Raw genomic sequence first — 13,992 nt, 5'->3', positions numbered from 1 at the left:
GTTGCATAAAATTGGTCGATTGTGGTTATGGTTCCAGTCTCTATGCTATGATACCATACTACATCCCTTCCTTTTAATGTCATGTTAAAGAACATCATAAGATGTCCCTCATCTTGGATGCGGTAATTAAACATTAATCTTTGGAATTCACAAATCTGAAACTCTGCATCTTCTTCAGCTAACCCATTAAAAATGGGCAAAGGAACACCTAAAGCTGGCAGATCCGGCGTCCCTGCAGGAATTGCAATGGGTTGTGCCATGACAACAATCAGATTGACAATAGGAGTTTGGACTGATGGGATCACACCCCCACTTGAAGTGGGTTGACTTGGTGGAAGAGAGGAAGAACTTGTGCTTCCTTCTGCACCTAAAGGACTATGTGCAGCAGTTGGGTTACTAAGACCACTGCCTATAATGCTTATCGGGATGCTTCTTTGAAGAGAATAGCGACTTACAATCTCCAACTGCTGTCTAGCCCTCTCAGCACGTTCTGCTTTTTGTATTTCGGCTTGACGGTCCTTGTCAGAGGACATAAACCAACTTTTTGGCCCCTAAAAACCCTAGATTCGAGAACCACCACTTAATTGGCAGCTCCCGGCAGACACACCACTGATGGGACCTCAAATGGGCCGGCACTAGCTATGGCACTAGCCGGACCTCATGCTCATAACAAACAAACACACCCTCACGGCCTCGCGGGCCAGGAGCATCTATCTACTGCTAAAGGACGAACTGTCCTAAAGCCTAATCTATGCGTTTATAGTTTTGTAGTCCAGCATTTCCCTTTCTATAAACTCCACAGAGGGAGAACCCATACACATTGGTAATAAATGCCATGATAATCACATATATGGGAGGCAACCTCTCGGTGGAATCACCGCGGCCTCACTGCAGCTCTCCTACATCGCAGGGATTAGCCCCTTGATGCACTGCTCAACATATAGAACAAACAAACAAAATCCACTCTTTCATTTTAAACGTATTCCAGGAGATACCATGTGTCCTTACCAAACAATTCCCCAAGAAACGAACGTCTATTCTACGGCTTACGTTGCCTTTCCACACTCAAGCGTGGGTCATTGTCATCGAAAACAGGTGCTATGCATCCAGTCCTTTGTATTCTGATACCATGGTTGTCACGCACATGCAAAAGTGGATGATCCTAAAGTGCTCAAACATAATTTTCAATCAGAAACGTGTTGTGCACAACCAGGCTTTCCAATGCTCATTCACTAACTCATTGCGGCGATGTAAGGATAGCACCGAGACAACACCCGTGCTACTATCCTCTTAATTAAAATGCAACAAACTCTATGTCATGATATGCATCAACAAATCGGCAATAATGAGCACGCAAATTGCACCTTTCAAACATCCCAACCCCCCTACGTTTTGGTATTGCTTTCGTTGCATAGGTGTAGAGGTTCATTTTGTCATATTTTGATGTATGAAAAATGATAAATCACCAAATTTGACAAGGAGATAGGGCAAACTAAGGCTAAGCCTCATGCTCTGCCACTACCATACATCCACAAACAATCATTATATTTTTCCTTATTTTTGTGAAGCGTATTTCTATTTTTTTTTCTTATTTTCCCTATTTTATTAATTTATTTGGCAATAAAATATGCTATTTTCTTATCTTTCTTGTTCCAATCACTTCAGCGTACTAAGATCCAATTTCCCCCCATAGGAATACATTTCACCCACCCGAAACGATACAACTATCATTTTACCGCTTAAAAACCGCATTTTGGGTTTTTGGAAATTAAATAATGCATGTAAATCATTGCAAAATCAAAATTTTTTGATAAACAGCAATTAATTATGATACAACCAGCACTCAAACAAATTTTCATCCAATAAGAACATCATTACCATCATAAAATACCAAAAACCCTTCATTTTCTTTATTAAAATGGTCATACCGTGTTTTTACGAAACCCGAGATGCATTAAATGACCGCATGACCAGCAGACGGAGCCTCCATTGCTGTCAATCCAATGCTGCACATCAATCTTCAACATCTCCATCAATCTCCATCACCGTTTTCTTCAATCTCCTTCCCGATTCCTCCTTCAAGATAGTGTGCATGAACAGACCATAGGGAGGAGAGAGAAAGACTAGATTCTGATCTCTTCATTCAGCCAGCCATATCTCGCGGGAAGACCGGCGATAGGATCAGGGAAGAGGGAGAAGTTGCCCGGCAATGTCTGATCCATGGCTTTCTTGCAGCCCAAAATCGAGGGGGGGGGGGGGGGGGGGGGGGTGGGTTTCCAAAGGGCACCCCCCTTTTGGCCTAAGTTTTGTCCACTTTTTCAAATCTTGACCAATTTTTGGCCTCTTCCACATCCGGGCTCCGATTCGACCTCTGAAAAATCCTGCGCGTCTGTCTCAGCATCCCGCACGGCAGTCAGAAAATTTATCAAAAATCCAAAAGTGTCGCTCGGGCACTTTTTAAAAGCCGTCTTTCACTTGGTGCTTAAAATCGTCCTAGCTGCAGCCGCTGCCTTCGATGTCGAAGATTTTTTCCCTAAATTTCATATTTTTTGGCAAATTTTAGGCACATCCCGGGCTCAAAACTCCGCTCTCACTCTAAAAGTGATAGTCAAGTACAATGCTTTATAGTAGTTGGATAGTAGCCTTCTGCCTCACTGTGCATATGGGATTCAAGGCATCTCTTCCTAGAGAATACATCATTTGTTATATCTTTCAACACATGGGTGCACTCCTAGTGGTGGGTTTGTTTCTTAGTTTAATCCCCTTTACTGTGTTCCTTGTTAATCCAATCTATCTACAAGTATACACACACTTACACTCTTGTACAGTGCAACCCGATGTGAGTTGTGTGAATTAGGCTTTCCAATTTTCACATGCAATCAAGTGTCTATGACGCAGGGTACAATCTTTGGTGAAATCAATCACATCCACACTTTTACTTATCAATTTCATGTAGTTCCAGTTCTTTCGCATGAATTGTGAAATTACTCATAATAGTTGATTTTGGGTCCCTTATGGGTTTTGGTAGAGGTGGTCTGATGTGGGTGATCAGCCCATGCAATCAAATTGAGTCTCTACCAAAGGCAAGCAGCTTGTGGTCAGTAATTTCAGTCACTCCTAGACTATTAGGTGTAAGTTCTAGGGACAATCATCTCTATGGTCTCATTTGCAGGTCTGGGTTCCAACCTAGAGTCCTAAGCAACTAGGTGTTGGCCTTAGCAAGTCTTGGACTAGCCAAAAAGGTCAAAAGTTGTGTTTTGGACAACCCATCCGAGTGGGCTCTGTGACCATCCAAGTAGTCAGACTTGAGGGGTGCCTATCTGAGTGTCTGAGTCGGTCATCTGAGGCCTAAGGGTTGGCCATCCGAGGTCCAAAAAGTGGTTTTTGAGTTGCACATCCGAGTCAGACGTCCGAGTATACTAAAGCTACTTGGATGTCCGAGTTTGATGAGAATTCGGTCATCTGAGGCCTGTGGGGGTCACCATTTGAGTGGCGTAGGAAAAATACCAAATGACACAAATATTGATTGTAATGATTTAATGCACAGCTTGTTTATGCACCCAGGGTTCTGACTTCATGCCATGAACATTAGGGGAGACTCAAAGCATACCTAGAGCACACAAATGCGATGATACGAAGGATTGTTGCTATTGCCTCTTGACCTGTAGCACTCTCTCTCTCTCTCTCTCTCTCTCTCTCTCTCTCTCTCTCTCTCTCTCTCTCTCTCTCTCTCTCTCTCTCTCTCTCTCTCTCTCTCTCTCTCTCTCTCTCTCTCTCTCTCTCTCTCTCTCTCTCTCTCTCTCTCTCTCTCTCTCTCTCTTAGTGTCTGAATGAGCTCTCTCTTTCCCTCACCTTTTGTTTCTCTCTTTCTTCCCTTACTGTTTATTTTCCTTACCATCAGGCATTAAAAATCTTTTTTCATTTTCTTCTCTATTCCCTTGTTTCTTGATTATTACAAAGCCTTATCTTTTCCTTCTTTTCTCCTTATTTCCCAACCTCAATGCATTCTACTAATGTAAAACCACATACCACTAATCTAACTGGTGGTCCTAAATCTTCCAACATCTAAATTATCAAACAAAGGAGATCGAACATCCTCCAACTCCCTTGCTTCCTACCTAAACTGAGTATAATTTTGGAGACAAACCCCTACTCTATCACTTGATTTGGAGCACACAAGCACTCAATCTTGAATCCATTTCTCCCGGCAATGAAACCAAAATGTTTTTGCTCTCAGGAGCACACTGCTCAAGACCCACGGACTGCTTATTGCTTCAAGATTTCGAGCTGAGAACTATGGCTATCTCTCACATTGCTGTGTGCACTCTTCGACACACAAATGTAGTGAGCTTACCTTTGAATCTGATTGAGTTGCCTCCTCCCACAAATCCATCGATAGCTTCATGATCTAAGATGCGCTTTCAAGCAAGCTCCATCTCCAAGCTTCAATCTTCAATCTCCATAGCCATATGCGTGAGAAGGGAGAAGAAGAAGAAGAAGAAGATAAGTAGAGAGGAGAAGAAGAGCTTCTCCATAGTCCCTCACTCCCTCATACACACTCTTCCTCTCTCACACTCCCTCACACACACACACACACAAGAAAGAAGCAAGAAGTAAGAATAAGAAGAGGGCAAGTTTAGCCACACACCAAGAGTGAGCTTCTTCATTGACTTTTTGACTTTTATACATGCCCTATCTCCTTCTTGGTGGGCGGCCATCTCCTTTTTGGTCTGGCCTTTGTCTTGACCTTTGTCCATTCCTTCACTCTTTTTCCTCCTCCTTCTTATTAGCATTGACCTTAACTCATGCTTCTCATTCTTTACAACTTACATGAGAGAGAGCACGACGCTCTTTTACAAAATAAATTATAATGCACATGGTGCTCTTTTTGTAGAAATATTAAGGTGTGCTTATTCTTGTGTGCCTCTCTCTTACATTTAGAATTTTTTCCTGCGCTTTGTGGCTTCAAATTTTCGTTAGTGTGCCTTTGTCCTCTATCTTCCTCTTGCCATGAAACTTTCTTTTGCTTCCGATTTTCCAGATTTTCTATCTTGGTCTTCTAAGGGTTAACAAATAGCTTTCTCAAAACAAGTGGACTCAACGGATTTCTGACGTGTTTCATATATACATAATGGTGAGCAACATAACCATTATATGCCAACCTGTACAAAAGATATCTTACTCTCATTGACCTATGCACTTGTAGAACACTTTGCAATACCTTTACATTATCATTGTCTTCCCTCACACCAGGTCTACAAAAAATAAGAATCCCAAACTTCTGATCCATACTCTGATTTGAGCGATTAGACTCACCATCTTCTACATTTGAATAGCCTATAAAAAACATCCATAGACTAAGTGGCTCAACCACTTTTTCTTTTCCCTTCTCCATGATATATTTTTTGCACTTGTAGAAGTGCTATTTGCATATAACCTACCACTCCATGGTCTCTTAGTTGACCTACTAGAAGATGACTCTTCTAGTCCAATCAATATTTGTCATTATGGATCCACATTTTTTACAACTATCTTTTCTTTTACATCATGTGCAATGATCTAATTTCTGGCAATATACCAACTATTTATCCCATCAAATACCACATCTCTCATCACTTGTATCTTGTATATAATTGCATTATAATATATGTAACCCTTTTTCTCAAGGGTGTAACCAATAGATATACACTTTTTAGCTTCTGGGTCCAACTTCTTTCTTAGCTCATCATGCACATGTATATATGCAATCCATCCAAACACGTTAACATGTGACTTATCTAGTTTCTTACCAATAAGCTTCTCCTTTGGTATCACATCATACACTGGACTAGTGGGATTCCTATTCATAAGATACATAGCTATAGATATAGCTTCAAGCCAATAATAATGAGGTATATTCTTTTCAACCATTAAGACTTGTGCAATTTTTGCAATGTACATATTCTTTCTTTTAGAAATACTTTTTTTTGTGGAATATACTTACATGTAAACTGCTTTTTTGAATTCCCTGTTATTTCATAAAATTACTAAATTAATTAGCGAGGTACTCTCCCTGCTCCTTGTCCATTTGAACTTAGGCACTTAATCTACACACTTATTTGTTATTCAACTACTTTTTTAATTCTAAAAGTAAGAGAATACCTCACTTTTCTCCTTCATGAAATACACCCATACCTTCCTTAGATAATCATCAATAAAGATAACATAATACTTACATCCAACCATTGATGTAGTAGAGCCCCGCATATTTGAATACAACATCCTCCTTACATATTTGAGAAAACGTATGCCTTGTCTATTTTTTGAATTAGTATGCTTCACATGCTTTTTGCATATAAGCTACTTTAAACTTAGGCAGTCCTATCATAATTTCACATTATCGTATATTCTTCAACCATTGTATATTTACATGGCCAATTAATTTATATCAAATGTCAATATCAATCATAATTCTTGTATCTTGTGCAAATATAGTAGCCTTCAGCTCATGTATATTTTTAGGTAAACATGTTTCCCAAATGATTACCTTTTGCAACCAGTTTATATCCATTCTTGAAATCTATAAAGTAGCCATCTTTATTGAACTTTACTTGTAATCCCTAAACTATTTGCCCAATAGAAACTAATTTTTTTTTTAATGTTAGGCGCATCTAGCACATCAACCAAACACTTAACTTTTTCATCCTACATAGATGATGAAACACTCCCAATATGAACAATAGCATACATTGTATTCTGACATGTTTCCATACAACCAAGCATTTTAGGATTTTTCATTTCTCTAAACCATTCTTCATGAGATGTCATAAAGTTAGAGGCATGTGAATCCACATACCATATATCATCACTCACTATTGATGCATTGGCATTTACTACATTCATCTTGTGTTCCATAATAAGCAACTTCTCATTATCAACATGATTATTGGTAGATGCATAATTGTTATTCTGATGTCTTCTCCCATTTCTATTATTTCCACCTCTTCACTTTTTTTAATGATAGTATGCAATATGATCTTTCCAACCACAATTGTAGCATTCTCTATTATTATAATCCATGTTCTATCTACTACATTTGCTATGGCTCCCTTGCCTCAAGACTAGCCTCTACTACTTATATGTGACTGCTCTTGTGAGTCATGCGATTGCCCCTGATTTTTCCAATAATAACCACCATTTCAACCTCTACCACCATGAGCTCTACCTCTACTTTTGTTAGAATAGAGCACATGTTCTAAACTATTCTTGCTATTTGTGATAAGGATGCATCAAGGTCGAAGGTCCTCTCTTCTAATATCAACATAGATATTAGATTTTCAAAATCAAGAATGGTATCTCTTGTGTTGATGGAGATTCAAAACTACTTGTACTCACCAAACTATCCAAACATGCAGCCACTATATTCCCAACAAGGGCAAGTCTCGATCTCGTGGCAATCTCGTAATAAGTCCCATAGATGTAATTCCTCTTTGACATGTCATTATTATGGGTAGCAAGGTCATATTAAGCTACAGAGCCATAAAATGTGCAATGATAGATGCAATGAGAAAGGCAAGGGGAAAGTGTAGGATAATGCAAAGAATGATGATTGTAGCGTTGTCTGTGGTAAGTCCTAGGTGAAGATTGAAGATATAAACATAGTGCATCTTGAGTTTGATGATAACTATATATTGACTACTTCATTTCTTGATGTGCTTAGTTGACCAATGGTTCATCTACTTACCCTGAGTATTGGCTACTTTATTCGGGGGCTTCTTTCCATGTTACCCTACATCAGAATTGGTTTCATACCTATCACAGTATTACAGGGTCTGTGAGACTAGAAAATAATATTGCATTGGATATCATTGGCATTGAGGATGTTAGATTGCAATTTGCTTGATGCAGCTCTTTTGTTTTGCATAATGTAAGTACGTCATATATCGGCTTTAACCAAAAGCCTCCTCTATGCCATGCAATTGGATGATGTAGGTTAGGTATCAACCTTATGATACCATTCCTTGTTTGAGAGCTTGTTTCTAACTATATAAGCTCTTATGCAGCTTAAATACTAATTGCTCATTGCCTTTTATAACAAACCCTTGAGGTTGTTGCATGTAGATATCCTCATGCAAGTCCCCATGCAAGAAAGTGATCTTTACATCCATTTGTGCCAAATCCATATCCTCTCTAGCAAACAATGCAAGAACCATATGAAGGGTGGTCATCTTGACTACTAGTGAAAAGATGTCATCAAAGTATATTCCCTTCTCTTGCTTGGATTTTTTGGCTACCAATCTTTCCTTGTACTTAGGCAATGCACCATATAGAGATGCCTTTGGCTTATAGATCCACTTACATGATATGCATGGTCACTCTTAAAAGCAAAGGAATTGCTTCCCATGTAGCATTCTTTTCCAAAGAATCCATCTCTGGTACATAGCCCTCTTCACCTTATTTCTATCATCCCTAATCATAGCATCATCATAACAAGAATGCTCACCACAATCCATGACCATGACATAGTTTAAAGATGAAGTATATCAATCTTATGGTCTAAAAACCCTTGTAGACCTACGTAAAACTGGATCATCCCCCCTCTAAACATGTCTTTCCATTGAAAGACACAAGGACAAAACAAAAGGATATGAAGAAGGAGAAAGCTTCAAATTTTTTGTAAATGTCATGAAATTATTGTTGTGAAAGAGATTCAGGATCCTCTCGTGCAAATTGTAACAAGAATGGATAGGCACTCAGCATAGGTGAAGGGAGGTGAGCCTTGAAGTGAAAGCACTAGTGAGAGCAAGAGCTATGGTGGAAAGAGCAGGAGCAAGAGAGAGAGAGACTCCAAATGTGAGAACTCCAATAGTCACAATGTGTGATTGGCCTTCCCTTTATTCAAATGCCACTAAAAGAATAAAGAAATGAAGTGATAGGGATGGGGACACCCATCGCCTGCAATGTGCAGGCGCGGGTACTATTAGTGTAGTAATACATGGATAGCTAGGCAGAGGTGCCTTTACCCCCAATAGCCTCCCACTTAAAGGAAAATCTATCTCAGTGAGTAGAAAAAAAAGAAAAAAGTACAAGTGTACATAGGTACAATAGGATTAGGAAAGACGTAATCTCATTCTACTCCCATCATCTTCTTAAGGAAGGCAAAATGCTCCACTAAGAGACTTTTTGTGAGCAATTCTTCACGATTCTGATTAGTCGAGATCTTGACAAGATCAATAGTCCTATCCTCAACGACCTCACAAATGAAGTGATATCTCATCTCAATGTATTTTATCTTCACATAAGAGGATCGAATTCTTAGCTAACTAGATATCACTCAGAGAATTCGAGTGCAATGTAGGGATAGCATCTATCATACCAAGGTCAACAACCAAACGGCCTAACCAGATGGCTACAGCATACTTGACCTCTATAGTGGAGAGGGCCGTGCATTTCTACACCTTGGATATCCATGAAATAGCACCTCTAGCAAAAGTAAACACATAGCCAGAAGTGGACTTCCTACTATTTGCATGTCCTGCATAGTCAAACTCAGTATACTCCATGACTCTTGTATCCTAGTTGCTATAAAAAATGCATATATCAGCAATGCCCTTTAGGTACCTCATGATACCTTTCACGACATCCCAATGCCTCTTGTTAGGTGTAGACATACAACGTGCCACAACATTAACTACAAAAGCAATATTTGGATGGGTGGCTATCATGGCATATATAAGACGGCCTAACCAGATGGCTACAGCATACTTGACCTCTATAGTGGAGAGGGCCGTGCATTTCTACACCTTGGATATCCATGAAATAGCACCTCTAGCAAAAGTAAACACATAGCCAGAAGTGGACTTCCTACTATTTGCATGTCCTGCATAGTCAAACTCAGTATACTCCATGACTCTTGTATCCTAGTTGCTATAAAAAATGCATATATCAGCAATGCCCTTTAGGTACCTCATGATACCTTTCACGACATCCCAATGCCTCTTGTTAGGTGTAGACATACAACGTGCCACAACATTAACTACAAAAGCAATATTTGGATGGGTGGCTATCATGGCATATATAAGACTGCCCATTGTAGATGCATAGGGAATCTTATCCATCTCAACCTTCTAGTCATTTGATTGTGGACAATCAGTCTATGATACCTTCACATGAGAAGGCAATGGACAGCCAATAGGCTTCACATCCTGCATATGGAAGCACTCAAGGACTTTATGGATATATTGCTTTTGTGATAAATAGAGTAGTCCTCCCTTGAGACATGTCATGCATAATGCACATACCAAGTATATGAGAGGCATGTCCCATATCTTTCATCTCAAAGATCTTTTTTATCTGAGCCTTAAGAGCATCTAGTTCATCGTGATCTTTCCCTGCCAAAAGCATGTCATCCACATAGATTACCAAAATCAATAATGAACCATCATGGACTTTCTTCATGTATAAGCATGGATCCATAGCACTATGACTGTAGCCCTGTGACTACATAAAAGCATCAAACTTACAGTATCATTCCCTAGGTGCGTGCTTTAGACCATAAAGACTCTTCCTCTGTCTGCACACTAGGTGTTCCTTACCAGGCTTTGCAAAACCCTTAGGTTGCTCCATGTATATCTCATCATGCATGTCCCCATGTAAGAAAGCCATCTTGACATCCAATTGATAAAGATCCAAATCAAGGTGGGCAACCAAAGCTAGGACTAAGCACATGTTAGTCATCTTAACCACAGGAGAAAAGACTTCAACAAAGTCAACACCATGTTCCTGCTTAAAACCCTTAGCAACCAATCTAGCCTTGTATCCTGGCTTGGGGTGGCCATGGATACTTTTCAACTTGTACACCCACTTGGAAGGCAAAGCCTTCTTGCCACTAGGTAAGGAAACCAGGTCCCACTTATGATTCTTATACAATGAGTCGATCTCAGAGTGCATATCCCTCTCCCAGGAGTGACAGCCACCCCTGCACATAGCCTCATCATAGGTGAGAATCTCTCATGTATCTGTATCCAAGACATAATCCATGGAGGGCACATAACATAACGATGAGGAGCTCATCTATCTCTAGTAGAACTCCTCAAGGCAGGTTATGCTTGCCTATTCAACATCTTGTTTAACATCTTGGCCATGAGCATTGGCTGCTAGTACAAGCTATCTAGCTGGCTTTGCAAGAGTAAGAGGCTCCTCCTGAAAGATAACCATGTATATCTCAACCACTTTCTCAGGCTACCTATGCATCTTGTCTTCATATGGAAGATTATATCATCATGGCTACTACGGATGACTTTTCGCACCTACAGATCCCAAAGACACTAATCCATCTCACCTGCATCTTCATAGCCAAGGAAAATGCATTTCACACTTTTCGGATCCAGCTTATTGCATTGGTCCTTGGGCACATGGCAAAAGGCCTCATATCCAAAGACACGTAAATGAGCATATGAGGGAGGCTTTCATGCCTATATCTCCCCTACAACTTGGAAGTCAATACCACTACAAGGTGAGATGTACGGTAGTAGAGACTATCTAAACCCAAAAATACTATGGATAGCCTGCCTGGCTAAGCATACTATGGACCCTCTCCTAGATAGTCGTATTCATGTGCTCAACCATACTATTCTGGGGAGGGGTGTAAGGGGCCGTCAAAACTGATGCTTAATATCCCGCTTGACACAAAACTACTCAAAGACACATGAGATGTACTCACCCCCATTATCTGTCCTTAGGCATTTTAGCCTATGCCTAGAGTGATTCTCTGTGAGACCGAGAGCAAGCCAATGTTGATGGACGGCCAAGACATCAAATTTCTAATTTATGGGATAAACCCAAACCTTATGTGAATAATCATCAACAAATGTGACAAAGTACTTCCACCCCCTAATGACTAACAGGGCATGAGTCCACATATATCTGAATGCACAAGAGCCAAAGGCTCACCCATGTGTAGAATACCAAACTTGTTAATGTGAATTCCTAGTCTACCTATCATATAAACAATGATTACACGACTCAAAATGCTAGTCAAAAGGCAAAAAATATTGCCAAGCATAAAACATTTTTATTTCGTTAAGCGACGTATGCCTAAGAAGAGCATGCCAAAGAGATACATGTGAACCCAGTGACAAAACATGGTCAATAGTACCAAATACAACCAAGGGGTAGAGGTTGTCAGACTTGGCACCTCTTGCAAGAACAAGCCTACCACAAGTTATCTTCCATGAAGAACCACCAAAGCATATATAATAACATGCATCATCAAGCTGCCCAGCAATAGACATAAGGCTTTTAGTCAATGCAGGTACATGACATACATTATGCATAACAAAAGTGCTACTAGCAGAGGGAAACTATAGAGTGACATAACCAATGCCAACAATAGCAAGAGACTGATCATCATCTAAGTGCAAAGAACCAAATACACTGCAATAGATATGAAACCACTCACACGGGGGTCACATGAAAAGATACACCCGAATCCAAGAGCCAACACTGTGCATGCATAGTCTAAGAGCCTCGATCACCTTTGAGAGGCATCACATGAAAAGGCTGCTAAAATGTGGTCACCATTGTACCCCTCGGGCTACATGATATTTATCTTCTCAACCTTCATGCTAGACTTTGGAGGTATAATATTGCGATCATTGGATTTCTCCTACACTTTCTCTTTCCCCTTTTCTTTGCGCTTGTCATCACGTATCTTATGGCATTGCATCTGTATGTGTCCTCCTTTCCCATAATAATGGCATGTAAGATCAAACTTACATCCACACGGGACTTGCTACATCCACATGACTTAGACCAGGACTTCTAAGAGTCCTTCCCATGATGATCATTACCTTTCTTGCCACCTCTAGCAGATAAAGCATGAGAACTACGAGAAGTGTCATTGTTTTTCTTATTAATTTCTTTAGTCAAAAGAGCACTCTCTACATCTTTCAATTTCAGCCCATCAAGTTTGGTGGTACAAATCACAGTGTGAAATACATCCCAAGACTTAAGTAAAGTACCAAGCATAAACAAAGGATGTAGATTATCCTGAAACTCAATACCCTAATGAAGCAGATTCTTCATGATAGAATGAAATTGGCTAAAGTCAGTAGACAATAGGGTCCCCTCCTTCATGTGGAGATCCATCAAAATTGTTTAAGCCAATATATCTACAAAGCAAGGCTCTACTTTGCATAAAGTTCCTGAATCTTTTCCCATAGATTCCATGCACTCTAATCTTCATCTTCAACAACATTATTGTGAACCTCTTCAAAGAGTGATAAAATGATAGGGGACTTACGTAGTGCATCTAAATCAGTGGAGTCATCATCATCCATGTTCTCCAGTTTAATACCCTTGTTTCTTAGTGGCTTAATTCACCAAAATGTGCCATGTTTAAGACTTCTAGTAGCCATAGTTGGTGCCATCTAACTTGACAATGTTAAACAAAGCCGTGTCTTTGAGATGACCAGCCATAAATGAGTCAAACAAATGCAGACAATGTAGAAGATAGGCTATTGTAGTTAGCAAGAAACAGGCCAAAACCATTGCCAAAAAACAAGTTGAAAATAAGAGAAACTACTAAACTAGTCAGTTGTCCACCAAATATGACCAAAAGGATGTCAAACAGTAACGATTGCCCTCAATAAATGCTCACAGTCTGCAATTTACATCTTGATGTAATAAATCACAACAGTTAGGTAAAAGAAGCCATAAGCAAAGCTATCACTCTGATACATAACCAACTACAACCACCACAAAGCAAATACATCTAATACTGAGTGAAAAAGAGCAATGAGTACCAAGAAGTGTCAACCAACTAGGGGGTCAAACAAGATACATCTCATAGACATAAAAATCGTGCATGTAATAAGTTTCAAGGTAACAAAAGAGACCAAGCACAGGCACATTTGATAGAGCAATGTAAGTAAAGCTCGATATATAGCCATTCAAGATGCATACATAACTGACAACACCATGACAGATATAGGTGCCTACCCAAGAGTAGGG

This window comes from Lygodium microphyllum, chromosome 12 (assembly GCF_053477565.2).
Source record: "Lygodium microphyllum isolate KBCC chromosome 12, Lygodium_microphyllum_v1.1.10, whole genome shotgun sequence".
Taxonomy (NCBI): domain Eukaryota; kingdom Viridiplantae; phylum Streptophyta; class Polypodiopsida; order Schizaeales; family Lygodiaceae; genus Lygodium; species Lygodium microphyllum.
Note: the sequence above shows the minus strand (reverse complement) of the source record.